This window comes from Sus scrofa, chromosome 14, assembly GCF_000003025.6.
Source record: "Sus scrofa isolate TJ Tabasco breed Duroc chromosome 14, Sscrofa11.1, whole genome shotgun sequence".
Taxonomy (NCBI): domain Eukaryota; kingdom Metazoa; phylum Chordata; class Mammalia; order Artiodactyla; family Suidae; genus Sus; species Sus scrofa.
The window spans coordinates 82,234,197-82,249,397 of NC_010456.5; the positions used below are offsets into that span (position 1 = coordinate 82,234,197).

The window sequence follows — 15,201 nt, forward strand, 5'->3', positions numbered from 1 at the left end:
TATGCTAAGAAGCACACTAAGGAGCAACCTGAAAATAATAACGGTCATTTATTGAGTGCCTGCCAGGTGTAGGCACTGTCCTAGGAGAGACAAAGTCCCTGCCCTCCTGGAGCTTACAGAGTAAGCTGAGCCAACTATGAAGATGAAGCTAGGGGAAGGACAAGAAGCCATGAGGCAGATCACCTGGTAGACTTCAGAATCTTATAAATTTGGCAGCCCCAGCCTGAGTCTGAACTGACAGCAGCCCCCCAAAAGGCAGTCCACATCAAGATGCTGGGCCAGGTTGTCTGGAGGGGAGCCAGCTGTCCTCAGGCTTGTGTGACTGGCTTCTGGTATGAGGTAAAAATTTTGCAAACACAATGATGTGTCTGTATGTGTGTTTCCCTTGGCCATCCATGCATCTATCCAGTCACATGGAGATAAATTAAAGTCACAGCTCAGAGTTCCCCATGGTGGCTCAGTGGAAATGAATCTAATATATACAAGGACGAGGGTTTGATCCCTGGCCTCGCTTGGTGGGTAAGGACCCAGCATTGCCTTGAGCTGTGGTGTAGGTCACAGATGCAGCTCAGATCTGGCATTGCTGTGGCTGTAGTGTAGGCCGACAGCTGCAGCTCCAATATGACTCCTAGCCTGGGAATTTCCATATGCTGGGGGTGCAGCCCTAAAAAGACAAAAAAAAAAAAAAAAAAAAAAAAAAAGGCCCAGCTCTACCTTTTCCTTGTTCTATGACCTTGGCCAAGACAATTATTGCCTCTAAGCCTCCAGTTCTCATCTTTAAGTAGAGGACAGAAAAGCTTTCTTTACAAAACTAACATGAGGATTACCTGAGATAACAGATGTAAAGCTCTTAGCGCTGGGCCAGACAGATCGTGAACACATGGTAATTGGTAATTATGATCTTCACTTATAACTTATAACCTCACTTATAACAATTAAGTTAACACAAAACCACTAGGTACTGAGGATGAGCCAAGTGTTGTGCTTGGCTCTGCACATGGTAAGGAAATCAAGCCAACATAATCCTTGCCTTAAAGGAGCTTCTAATCCAATAGAGGAAGAAATTATACACAAAATAATAGTCACACAAGACTGACTGGAATCATGTCCCAAGAAAGGGACCCCAAGTCCTAAGAGAAGCTAAGGCAGGAGAAGTTGCTGTGAATATAGGGAAGGAGAACTAGCTTAGACCTTTGGATCTAAACACAAGTAGGGGGCGGAAGGGCAAAGGTTGGGCCCATGAAACCAAGACGGTGCAGAGGGAGCCAACCCCACCACCCAGGATTGCTTTTACTGGGTAAATGGGAACACAGCCAGCCAGGAGTGCCCATGCGCTATCCTCAAGAAAGCTTCTTCTCCAAGGCTTGCTGTAGCTGACAAACTAGTTCACAGAGGTACCTCCTTGAGGACTCACAGAGTTTTTACGACGAGAGGAACTCTGAGATCTGCTCAGAGAACTTGCCAAAGTGCCAGAGAAAGACTACGCACCCACCTTAGGTCCTGGAGCCTCCTGCATTCCACCCCTGAGGACACAGTCGCCAAGCCCCATCTATAACGCTGTGTATTTACAGCTACATTATAGCAAAAACCTGCACAAATCAACCTCTAGCACCGATACTTTCCTGCTGGGAGGGTCAATGAAGCCTTCAAGACTGAGGTGGCTTTGATCTGGGCATTGGTGAGATTTGGGGAAGATGTTCCAGAAAGGGAGAAGAGCAAAGTAAGACAGAGATAGGCTGGAATGCACAGACCTTGAGTACACCTGATAACTGATCCTGTTCTGCTGGAGCGGAGGGCACCTGTACTACTGACAGCAACTCCACTTTCCAAGTGCTTCAAAGAGTGCTTACGTTGTACTAGGTTCTAGGCTAAGGTCTGGCATGCATTATCTCATCAAATTCTCACACACTAGACACTGTTATCTCTGTTTTTCTTTTAGAAACACACAGTGAGATAAGTGATTATCCTAGGCTACAGAGATAAAGCCTGTTAAACTGGAATGCAACCCTGACCCTAAGTCCAAACTTAAGTCACTATGCAATGTTAGCTTCCAATGACATATGATTGGAAAAGTACCTTAGGGTTGGGTCATAGAGGGCCTTGAATACAGAGCAAAGAGTATGGCACTCAGGGCAGCTTGAGCTCTGGACTAAAAATTTTTGGAGGCATCTAAGGTTGCAGTTGAGTCTCCTTAGGCTTGAGCAGAAAGTTAAATGCAAACCCAAGCCAACAAACAGTCCATCTTGGGGAGCAGAAAAACTCTGATTTGAGATAAAGTGGCATCTACTGGGAGTGTGACTCCAGACTCCGAGCACAGGAAGTCTTCCTGGACTCTGGGTGTGCTTGCTCTGCCATTCTTTTTTTTTTTTTCCTTTTCTTTTTTGGCTGCCCTGCAGTATATGGAGTTCAGGTATCAGACTGGAGACACAGTTGTGACCTATGCCACAGCTGTGGCAATGCCAGATCCTTCTAAGCCACTGGGCCTGGCTGGGGATCAAAACTATGTCCTGGAGCTGCAAAGATGCTGCTTATCCCTTTGTGCCACAGTGGGAACTCCACTCTGCCATTCTTTGGCCACAGTCTGGGCTTCTGTCATCTTTAGAACCCAAGGACCACTTGACATGTTTCATGGTTGTACATATTTATTGCCAGTAAAAATGAACTACCCAAGAGGCTACTAAGGAGAAGAGAGTGGAACTGATGAGAATTTGGTGTCTCTCAGGGCATCCCCCCCCACCCTGGCTTTGCTTGGAATCACTAAGGGGAGCCGTGGACTCCTCTTTTCCATGATGAAGGAGGAGGGAAAACTTATCTGAAGTGCCGGAGAGGCAGGCTGCTGAAGCATGTACAGCACCCAGGTGTGAGTCAGGTCACCTTGAATATGGATAATGATCCACATGCCGCAGATGTGGCCCTAAAAAGACAAAAGATAAAAAAAAAAAAATAGTAGGACAAACCAGGTGATCCTGAAGAAATTTCAGGGTTTTATTTTGTTGTTGTTGCTTATTTGTGGTTTTAAAAAATGCATAACATAAAATTGACCATCTGAACCATTTTCTTTCTTTCTTTCCTTCTTTTTTTTTTTTTTTGGATTTTTAGGGCCGCACCCGTGGCATATAGAGGTTCCCAGGCTAGGGGTCTAATTGGAGCGGCAGCCCTGGCCTTGGCCATGGCCACAGCAACGCGGGATCCAGCTGCGTCTGCGACCTACACCACAGCTCACGGCAACACTGGATCCTTAACCCACTGAGCAAGGCCAGGGATCGAACCCACAACCTCATGGTTCCTAGTCAGATTCATTTCTGCCGCACCACAACCGGAACTCCAGTCTTAACCATTTTCAAGTATATGGTTCAGTAGAGCTAAGTATATTCACATAATTGTGCAACAGATCTCTGTAAATTTTTCCTCTTGCAAAACTAAAACTCCATTGAACAAGAACTCCCAAGTCCACAAATGAACCTATCTACAAACCAGAAACAGACTCAAAGACATGGAAAACAGACTTCGGTTGCCAAGGGGGTGGGAGGAGGGAGTGGGATAGACTGGGGCTTTGGGGCTAGTAGATAAAAACTATTACATTTGGAATAGATAAGCAATGAGGTCCTACTGTATAGCACAGGGAACTATATCCAGTCTCTTGGGAATAAACCATGAAGGAGGATAATGTAAGAAAGGGACTCTGTGTGTGTGTGTGTGTGTGTGTACACATATACGTTACATATAAACATACATACATATATATATGTATGTTTATGACTTGGTCACTTTGCTGTACAACAGAAATTGGCACAACATTGTTAATCAACTATAATTAAAAGTTTTTTTTTTTTTAAATTCTCATATCCATTCCCTCTTCTGTTTGGTAACCACTAGTCTACTTTCTCTTTGTTTGAGTTTGACAGCTTTAGATATTCCATATAAGTAGAATCATACAATGTTTGTCTTTTTGTGGCTGGCTTATTTCACTTAGTATAATGTCCAAGGTTCATCCATGTTGTAGCATGTGACAGGATTACCTGCCTTTATAAAGCTGAATAATACTCCATTCTATATATAATAATACTCCATATATATATATATATATATTCATATTTGTTTATCCAATCACCAACTGACGGGTGTTTGGTTGTTTCTGCCTCTTGGTTCTTGTGAATATTGCTGCTAGGAACATGGGTGTGTGAATATCTTTTCAAGCTTGACGCTCAGGTTTAAGATGTAATCAGTTCGCTTGCATGCTTTATTACTGCTTTCTTTAGACAAACAAATAAACATGGAGCCTCTTGAAGAGTGAATTAATTAAAATTAACCCTTTAGATGCTATAGGGTGACATTAATTTGGGAAGTTTGGACACTCAAAGCTACAATTTTGGCACTCAACAAAGTCCTAAAGCCACACCACCAGAAGGAGCTGGACCAGCCCTAAACTGGGGCCTTGCAGAGAAAGTCCTGGCGTCATTACGCACTTCAGTCACAACGTTATCCAGGAAACCCTTTCAACAGAGGTAATTGGTATCTACAAATATAAATCATTTGCTGGATAAGCTATGCATTGACTTGTTGGAAAATACAGGACATTACATGCCAGATGTGCAGAAAAACATTCTTCAAATTCAGTCATGTATACTATAACCCCAGGGGAAAACATTTGGGATCCATACAGTTTCCTTTGAAAGAAAGATTTGCTTTTTCTCTCCTGAGCAGCATGGTTGAAAGGTTTGGCCAAGGATCAGGCTGGCAGGCATGTTCCTAAATATTGAACCTCTGCCTTCAGCACAATGACTCAGTGGGGCAGTGGGTATTTGTTAGATGATTAATGATTCAGTATAGGTGTGCCTGCTGGTTGGGGTACAAAAATGCCTGCTGGTTGGGGTACAAAAATAACTTAAATCACTAATCATAGAATCCTCTTTAGAGGAAACTAGTGAAACCTGGCTGATCCATTGAAACTTTCCTCTCTGGGTTCATTTCCATAACCAGAATGCCTGTTTTAGGATGCTATTCTTCTTGGCCATGTCAGTGGCATGCAGAAGTTCCCGGGCCTGGTATTGAACCCACCCAGCTTTGGTCTGGGTGTATGGCTATGATGAGCAGTCTCTACCCTTGAGGTCCTAGGCCAGTGGGGGAGGTAGAGAGAAGTAGGCAGTGTAGGAGCAGAAGTGGGAACAAACCCTGGGAGCCCAGAAGAGCCGAACTAATTCAGGCAGAGTGAGAGGAAGAGCATCCCACAGATGATATTTGATCTGAGTGCTGAAGGAGGCAGAAAAGCATAAGGAAGGGCAGTCCAGGCTGGTGGAACAGCAGGTATGCAAAGGTATCAATGTTCAGAAATGTGTAAGAATGGCAGGATGGCTGAATAACAGGGCCCCAGGGGCTGAGACCTGGGGAAGACCTCTGAACCAAGTGTGAGAACTCCAGAACAGGGCCTTGGTCCCTCTACCAGGAGCCCAGGGCAATCCAATCCCATCCCTGGTCTCACTGGCTGCCCACTGTGTCTGACTAGAGAGAAGCCACAGCTTTCACGCATGCCCATGACCAGGGATGGAAAAGGCATTGCTTCATGGGTGGCACAGGCAGCCTTTCTATGGCAATTTGGAGGGAGGAGGTGCTCAGTCACCAAGGAGGAAACCTTGCCAGCTTTGAGGGGATGTTTCCCAGTGAAGCTGAGGAGAGTGTGAAGAACACTCACCTCGTGGCTCCTTCCTTCAGTAACCCTGGCCACCCCAACCACCGACCTGAAGCTCACCAATATTCCTGGGATGCAGAAACAGCACCCACTCGCTCCAACCCACTCCCTGGTTGTCCTGGCAGCATGCCAATGAGGTGAAGCCATAGACACCTTGAGAATCAACTGAAGGCAAGATGACCACAAGCGAGGAGGAAACTTTAGTCTTCTCTCAGAAGGACTGGCTGGTGGCAGCCTGCTACTGTCCAAAGCAGGTTACTTGTGATTAGGGAGACGATGCTTTTTATCATCCCAGCCATTGCTCTTCTATCTGGGACACAGACTACTGAACAGGACACTAGGAAAAGAGACAAAAATTAAGACAATGTTAGGCAAACCGAGACTCTCTTCAGGATGCTCTTTCTCCTAAATATTTTTAGAATGAAACTGAGTCTCCTGGGAGAGCCTCTAATGAGTATGAAGCAGCCTGTCTGCCAGACAGACTTCTCCCTGTCTGAGAGCTCTAAGTGACTCTCTAGCCTCCAGAAAGTATAGATTATTTTTTAAAATAATAACTCATTGAGAGGTAGGTAGAGATGGGAAGAACTATGGAGAACTCCGAGAGCAAGGGGCTGCCAAAGCTTGGAGTATAAGGAAAATTTTAGTTTCGTAACTCTTTTCTTTTTAATATTATTTTAAAAATACCAACATGAGGAAATCCCATTGTGGTGCAAAGGGATCAGCAGCATCTCTGGAGCCTGGGATGTGGGGTTTTTTTTTAATTATTTAATGAATTTTACTACATTTATAGGTGTACAACAATCATCACAACCAAATTTTACAGCATTTCCATCTCAAACCCTCAGCGCATTTCCCCCCTTCCCAGGTTTAATAAGGATCCAGTGTTGCCACAGCTGCAGTGTAAGATCCAACTGTGGCTCAGGTCTGATCCCTGGCCTGAGAATGCCACATACCATGAGGTGGCCAAACAACAACAACAACAAATACCAACATGAATCTACACATTGAAAAGTAAACCTACAGAGTTCCCATCCTGGCTCAGTGGTTAATGAATCCAACTAGTAATCATGAGGTTGTGGATTTGATCCCTGGCCTCGAACAGTGGATTAAGGATCCAGCATTGCCATGAGCTGTGGTGTAGGTTGCAGACGCGGCTCGGATCCCGCATTGCTGTGGCTCTGGTGTAGGCTGGTGGCTACAGCTCTGATTCAACCCCTAGTCTGGGAACCTCTATATGCCTCAGGGGTGGCCCTAAAAAGATAAAAGGAAAGAAAAGAAAATAGAAAAGAAAAGAAAATCTTCCTCTCATCTTTTACCCCAGTACTTCTTCCTTCCCAAATGGAATTGATGTTATCAATTTGCACGCTTTCCTTCTCGACCTTGTTTTAGGCACACACAGTATCAACGTGTGTTGATACAGACCCACACATAGCCAGATGTAGACAGAGATAGGACCAGAACTGGGATACAGGTAGGGGTAGAGACACAGCTGATGTTAGGTGTTCCTTGCTGTTCATCAAGAACAGGGAATTAGGAGAATTTAGCTCTTGGGAACAGAGAGTGAGGAGTACATATTTTCTGCTTCCAGCCAGCTGAGCAGAGTTACACTGGAGCATCTCTTGGGAAGAAGAAGCAAGCCAGTACTTGTGGGGAAGGAGAGGCTGGAGAAGTCGTAACCATGGGGACGTTGAGATTTCTAAGATTAACAGAAGAGATGGGATTAGGGTCACCCGACATGATGGAGAGCCTGAGCCCTCTCTGTCCCTGGATTGCCTGCAGGATCTTTGTAGAAACTGGAGCATAAGTCCTGAAGCATTGAGAGTAGCTTCAAGGGTCTAATGGCATATGTGCTGTCAGCAGAGGAAACCACAGGGGATGACAGGACAATACAAAATATTGGTGAGGATGTGGAGCAGTTGGAACTCTTATACATTGCTGGTGGGAATGAAAATCACACAGACCCCTTGGAAAACATTTTAAGAAAGTATTTTATAAAGTTAAACATACACTGACTCTATGACCACCCCTAGACATTGACCCAAGAAAAGTGATAACATATGTCCAAATAGACATTTGTATACAAATGTTCCTGGCAGCTTTATTCATAACTGTCAAAAAAGCTAGAAACAACCCAAACATATCCATCGAGTGATGAATGGATAAACAAAATTTGGTATATCTATACAATGGAATACTTCTTGGCAACAAGAAGGACAGATGTAATGATGTACACAGCAGCATGGATGAACCTCAAAAGCATTATTCTAAGTGAAAGAAGTCAGACACAAAATACTATATATTGCGTGATTCCATTCACATGAGATTCCACAAAAAGCAAAACTATAGTGGTAGAAATCAAATCACTGATCTTCTGAGGATGGGGGTCTGGGGAAGGAGTTGACCACAGAGGGCCATAAGAGAACAACTGGGCATAACAGAAATATTCCATATGATGGTGGTGGTGGGAGATGACTGTTGTTATGTGTGTCCCAACTCTAAATTCAAGTTAAGATTAGTGAATTTTACCTCAACTATAATTTAATGAAAAACTGTACTTTACTAAAGCTGACAAAACATTTTGCGGGGGGGCCATGCCCTCGGCATGCACAAGTCCCTGGGCTAGGGATCAAACCTGAGCCACAGCAGTAATCTGAGCCAGAGTAGTGACAACACTGAGTCCTTAACCACTAGGTCACTAAGGAACTCCGACAAAGTATTTTTTTAACTGAAGCAAAAATGGGTGAGAGGGAAAGTGATAATAGGACTGAGGAATGGAATATAATTATACAAAAAGAAGTTTCTAGAAAATAATTAGGGAGCAGTTTTAAATAAATACAGCTAAAACTTAGTTGAAATCAATAATGTTTCAGAAATATATAATTTAATGAACTGAATCAACAAAAAAGTTCTTAACTGGTTTTATTATGCTAGCATAACCCAGATGCCCCCAAACCTATCAAGGACAGTGAGGGGGCAAGACCTCTGATACCAGCTTCAAGTTTAGGATCCCCAAGACCACACTAGTGTTTTTGGTTTTTGTCTTTTTAGGGTCACACCCACAGCATATGAAAGTTCCCAGGCTAGGGGTCAAGTTGGAGCTGCAGCTGCCAGCCCGTGCCACAGCCACAGCCACACCAGATCCGAGCCACATCTGCAACCTACACCGCAGCTCATGGCAATGCCAGATCCTTAACCCACTGAGCGAGGCCAGGGATCAAATCTGCATCCTCATGGATACTAGTTGGGTTTGTTACCGCTGAGCCACAATGGGAATTCCAAGACCACAAGAGGTTTGATGATTCACTAGGGGAACTTGCAGAACTCACTGAATGCCATTATGCTCTTGGTTTTATTTCATGGCAGGGAAAGGAAGAAGATTAAAAATTGGCCATGGGAAGACGTGCCCAGACATGCCCTGTGCCCTGTGGCTGTGATGTAGGCCAGCAGCTATAGCTCTGATTTGACCCCACCCTGGAAAACTCCATATGCTTCCCAGGCGTGCCCTTCCCCCCCAAAAAAAGAATTGCAATTACTTTGTGTTGTATTTTGAAATTTGGTAAGGCAAATATTGCCTCATTTGTTCTCACGTAACTTTCACAACTACTCTCGGACATTTATGTTTCCTTGTAAAACTTGGATCCTGTATAAATTAAGATGCATTCAGTTACAAGTGCACATTGTTTATATTCCATGAGTTGAGTCTAACGGCTGTATAAAAATCTTCTAAGAGATAACATTATGATTTGGCACTAAAATGAAAAAGTTATTTTGAATGCAGAAATTCATGGAAATAGCAAGTGGAAAATAAATTTATGTTAGTAAAGGGAATTTTGTTATCTAAGGAATGACTTCATTTTTCTGTTTTCTTGCAAAATACAATCAAGAGGTTTATAAAACCAGGAAATAAAGCTTTTCCCCCAGCCCCCACCTCCATGCACATATGAAGTCTATTATGTTTCGCTACAAAATTCATGCAAAAGAAATGTAATGCAATGGAAAATTTCCCAAATCTCTGGAAATAGATAAAAAGAAATTCCAAAGCAATGAGAAGTTGGTGTCATTAATTCATATGTTTTGCAGGACTACCATTAAGATGTAAAACATCTATTTATCTTTTTCGATTTTTTTTTTTTTTTTTGGGCTGCACCCGCAGCATACAGAGGTTCCCACGCTAGGGGTCTAATCGGAGCTACAGCTGCCTGCCTACATCACAGGTGCAGCAACATGGGATCCGAGCCACATCTTCGACCTACACCACAGCTCAGGGCAACGCTGGAACCTTAACCCACTGAGCAAGGCCAGAGATTGAACCTGTAACCTCATGCTTCCTAGTCAGATTCGTTTTCGCTGCACCACAATGGGAACTCCACAAAACATCTATTTATCAAAACTTCCTGCTGATTTTGTGAAGACAATAGTAGAGCACTCTTTAAGAAATACTGTATCACCAGTGTTTCTCATAGCCCAAGGATAATATTGAGTCCCAAATTGATGGAGAAGAGTTGGACTTTGGATGTGAGGACATTTTAGGAATACCTTAATACGTTATTTTATTTCTATTTTCCCGTTTAAAGGTACACACAATGATGTATGTGATGGGCACTAACCCAGATTTAGACCAATCAGAGCACAGCAATACCCTGGCCACAGTGGCCAATCAGAATGAGGCCCTGGACTTTGTTCACTCCTTAGTCTACTCAGCCCTGCCCCATGCTGGATCTTAGAAGCTACTCTAAGACCACAAGAGAAACCAGCCTTAACATAAACCAACACATGGCTTAATAGAGCAAAGAAGCAAAAGAATCTGGATAGCTGATGATTTTAATGAACCAGAGGATCACCTCAAGGCAAGTTTGAGTTGGGTTTCTGTTACTTGCAAACTCAAGTTTCCTAAGTATTCACTTAATGTCAATGGATAGAGCAAAAGATAATAAGCGAGGACACTCAAAGAAGCCCTGTTGCTCCAACCTGGGGACAGACTGATCCCACCATGCAGCCCTGTGTCAGTCATTGATCCACCTGGTGAACCACTGGTTGCAGTATTGATAAGGATGGAGTAGGCACAGGTAGGGATGGAGTATGCACAGGTAGTTGTAGAAGTCCCAATAAGGACCACAAATAGAGAGGGAAACCTAGGGAACTTTGGGAGATCACTGTGTTAATAATAGCTCAAGAAAGCCATCAGAACAAGGCAGACTTGCTTGACTAGTGGATTTGCCTCAGGTTGTTGGGTTGGGAATGGGGTGAGGCCTGCATTCAGATTCAGACCAAGGCAGGAATTTAAAGACCACCCTTCAGCTGACTTGAATACCAGACAGCAAGGAGGAATTACTACTCTAAGAAAAGGAAGAGGCAGTCTTTTCCCACCCCCACTCCCCTTGAATGATAAAACTGTAGCTCACCTAATCCTCAGGGCACCCCTTGCCTCATGCTTGCATCTCTCACAAGTGTCCTATCTTTTTTTTTTTTTTTTGTCTTTTTGTCTTTTTGTCTTTTTGTTGTTGTTGCTATTTCTTGGGCCGCTCCCGCGGCATATGGAGGTTCCCAGGCTAGGGGTTGAATCGGAGCTGTAGCCACCGGCCTACGCCAGAGCCACAGCAACGCGGGATCCGAGCCGCGTCTGCAACCTACACCACAGCTCACGGCAACGCCGGATCATTAACCCACTGAGCAAGGGCAGGGACCGAACCCGCAACCTCATGGTTCCTAGTCGGATTCGTTAACCACTTCGCCACGACGGGAACTCCCAAGTGTCCTATCTTAATAAATCTTTTTCTTGCCTATCACTTTTGTCTCTCGCTGAATTCCTTGTGTGTGGAGGCATAAAGAACATGAACCTCACTAAGTCCAGACACTGGGTGAGTGACTCTAATTTAAAACTGTGGGTTTAAATCCCAGTCTGGGTTTTGGCTGGGTTCAAGTCCCGGCACGTGAGTTCAAGTCCCAATCTGGGTTCTGGTGAGGTTCAGGCCAATAATGCTGTCAGTTTCAGTATGGAAGGCTCCAGAAAGGCTTTGCTGTGAGGCACACTGTGGAAGCAGAGAAACTTTACATACTTTTTTTTTTTTTTTTTTTTTTTTTTGCTTTTTAGGGCTGCACCCACGGCATATGGAGGTTCCCAGGCTAGGGGTCAAATTGGAGCTGTAGCTGCCAGCCTACACCACAGCTCACAGCAATGCCAGATCCTTAACCCACTGAGCGAGGCCAGGAATTGAAACTTCGTCCTCATGGATGCTAATCAGATTCAGTTCCGTTGTACCACAACAGGAACTCCAAGAGAATATTTACATATTTTGAAAAATGAGAAAGAGTGGAATGCAGGGATACTCGCAAGTAGAAAGATATTTGGAGCTGATCTAGGCACATGATTTTGTGGTTCGTACATATTTCCAGATTTTTTTTTTTTTTTTTTGTCTTTTTTTGTCTTTTCTAGGCCCTCACCCGAGGCATATGGAGGTTCCCAGGCTAGGGGTCTAATCAGAGCTGTAGCCACTAGCCTACGCCACAGCCACAGCAACTTGGGACCCAAGCCGCATCTGCGACCTCACCACAGCTCACAGCAATTCCAGATCCTTAACCCACTGAGTGAGGCCAGGGATTGAACCCACAATCTCATGGTTCCTAGTAGGATTCGTTAACCATTGAGCCACGATGGGAACTCCTGTTTCCAGATCTTGATTTGACTTTTATTTATCCACTGAAATGAGACAGTGAAGTCAAGCACCCATTTTTTTATTTTCTTGTTGATGTTAGCTGCTTCCAGAACTGTTCCTACTGAGCCTAGACACACTGTAAGACCATCGGCTTAAAAACTCGCATTATGCTGCTGGCCTGGATCAGTAATGACTGCAGACAAAGCTAGCTGAATCTAGAGGTGGCTGCGCCACTGAAAGAATGGACGTCTTTAACCAAGTTTGCCTCCTGTTCACAATGTTTGCTGCCTGCCCCAGGGGATTTGTGAGGGACAGACCTCGAGAGGGTAACATAGCTAAATTATCTAAGTTGTTACAGAGCTCCTAGTTAACCTTAATTTCTACCCCCTTAAATTCAAAATCTAAGTTATTCCCTGGATTTGCAACATCAAAAATACTTTTCTCTTTAAAACTTGGCAGACTGGTGGGTTTATTTTTGTTTCTAATCCTTGAGTTTTGCAAGTTTTCCTGTGCCTACTTGCCTGTAACTTATTCTTCAGCCTGTGCCTTCTCAAATTGAGACTGCGAGGAGTGTGTTAATTAGCTATCAGATCTAGCCTGGCTTTTGAAGTCCAGAGCTTTGGAATGCTACAAAAGTGTAAATATAATCATGGCTTTTTGCATTTGGTAATTACACCACAGTGGAAACTTCAGGGACCTCCCACCCCAGGATTCTGCTACTCATGACCCCTGAATGGTTCTGTCATTAATATTCAGTCTCTGGGGACCCATACCCAAGGGAAATGGCTTCCTGTTCCATTCTAAGTGGCCTTTCCTGCACCCTTTCTCCCTGTTGACCAAATATCCTATTTCAGGACAGTCAGAATAAGTTCTCTCCCCCTCCCCCCTTCACAGGGTAAGGTATTAAGCAGGACAGATAAAGGCCCTCTGGTGGTAAACTGTCCTCTTGTGACTACACCAACACTGTATCAAATTCTGCCAAATGTTTCAGGCCTTCAAATCAAATACCTACTCCTGCCAGAAGGCTGCATGATTGCTCTCACCTCCAATCTAGAAACACCCTCTCTTTCACAACACTTCCCAAGTACACCTCCGAGCTGGCCTTGGAACAGGCTCTGGGGTTGAAAATAAGCAGGACCCCGGAGTTCCTGTTTTGGCTGAGTGGGTTACAAACCCAACTAGTATCCGTGAGGAGGCGGGTTCGATCCCTGGCCTCACTCTGTGTGTTAAGGATCTGGCGTTGCTGTGGCTGTAGTGTAGGCCAGCTGCTGCGGCTCCAATTTGACCCCTGGCCTGGGAACTTCCATATGCCGTGAGTGCAGCCATAAAAAGACCAAAAAAAAAGCAAATGAGCAGGACTCTATGGGGCTCCCAGGCAAGAATAGGCCTCAGTTCAAACAGTTACTAGTCAGGGAAGGGAGAGGATTCAAAGACCAGTCCAGAAACAACAGTGCAGCCTTAGGGCAGGGTCCTGGCAAGGAATATGCATAACACTATCTTTGAGTTCTTCTGCAGAACTAAAACCCCCAACAAATGAAAGATGTTAACTACTTGATGAAGCATTCTATAGTCCAAAAAGGAGGAGGACTACCAGAATCAGTTCCAGGGCCACTAAACACCAGCTGTGAAGAATACAAGCTTGCATCTCCTCTGATCCTTATCTGTGGCCCTATTTTCCACTCCCAAACTTTAAGACCCCTTCCTATTCACTCCCAAAGGAGGACACATTCTTTAGGGTATTAGACTGCTGTGGCCTCCTTTGCCTGGCAAAGCAATAAAGCAATTTTTTTCTCCTTCACCCAAAATTCTTGTCTCTGAATTTCTGTTTAGCACTTGTGGGCATAGGCAGAGTTTCTGCACCAGGGTCCCAGAGATGAAGCAAAGGAACTTAGAAGCTGGTTAGGGACTGATGAATCTCTTTGGGGTTTTTTTGTTTTGTTTTTGGTGGAGCCTGTGGCATGTGGGAATTCCCAGGCCAGGGATTGAACCCTCACCACAGCAGGGATCCCAGCCACTGTGACATGGGATCCTTAACCAGCTGTGTCACAACGGAACTCCAAGTAGTGATCTCTTGAATGGATTCTATTGACCCATAAATTTACAAGCAATCGGGAATCTGCATGGGAGGTCAGAAGGGTGAATCAAGAAAGCTTTTGGACTTTTTACACCAGTAGGCAGTTGCCAGGTGAACTCAGGGGAGCCAACTGCAGGCAGAGAGCCACCTCTGATCAGTGGGTGTCTCAGCCTAACTTTGCTATTTCATTGTACACTGCCTGTGACTGATCAGTTGAACCAGCGATACTGTGAATCATTCCTCCTGTCTCCGAAAAGGTGTTCTTTCAACCGCCTGCGTTTACAAAACAGTGTGGACACTCAACATACCACGAGTAAATATGTAGATGAACAATGTGGGTCAAACTAGACCTTGACTTCTCAATCTGTGAAATCAGGCAACATTCCAGGAACCAGTGGTCCAGCCGCCACTCACCATCCTCTGCCAAAGAGCCAGCATTTTGCGGGTGAAAGAGGTTGCGGGATGCTGTCAGATGCTGGCAAAATTCTGAATTTGTTCCTAAAGATTTAAGGGACACTCACCGGAATGCGTCGGTCCTAAAGACTCCCCCTCCCCATGCCAAAAAACAGAACAAGCTGTCCAAAAATAACTGCTCAAAAACTCGCTGAGGACTAAATGGGGATTGTCCTCAGCTACAGGACTTCCAGATCCAAGTAGAGCCTCCTTTTGCTCCAGAAGGCGCTCCTAGTGATAGGAGTCTAGGGTCACCACTCCCGAAGGACTGAACGGAGCTAGAGCTTTGAGAAAGAGCACAGTGCTGCAGAGTGTCGGACGCGCGCTGGCAGCCG

At 44.6% G+C, this 15,201-nt stretch overlaps 1 long non-coding RNA gene across 1 annotated transcript; it reads right to left on the reverse strand.

The window, feature by feature from the left end:
• LOC106506062 lies at nucleotides 710-15,153 on the reverse strand. Its single transcript, XR_001301043.2, has 3 exons — nucleotides 14,935-15,153; nucleotides 5,747-6,023; nucleotides 710-2,914 (listed from the first exon to the last, which is right to left on the reverse strand). It is a non-coding gene; the product is annotated as an uncharacterized LOC106506062 (long non-coding RNA).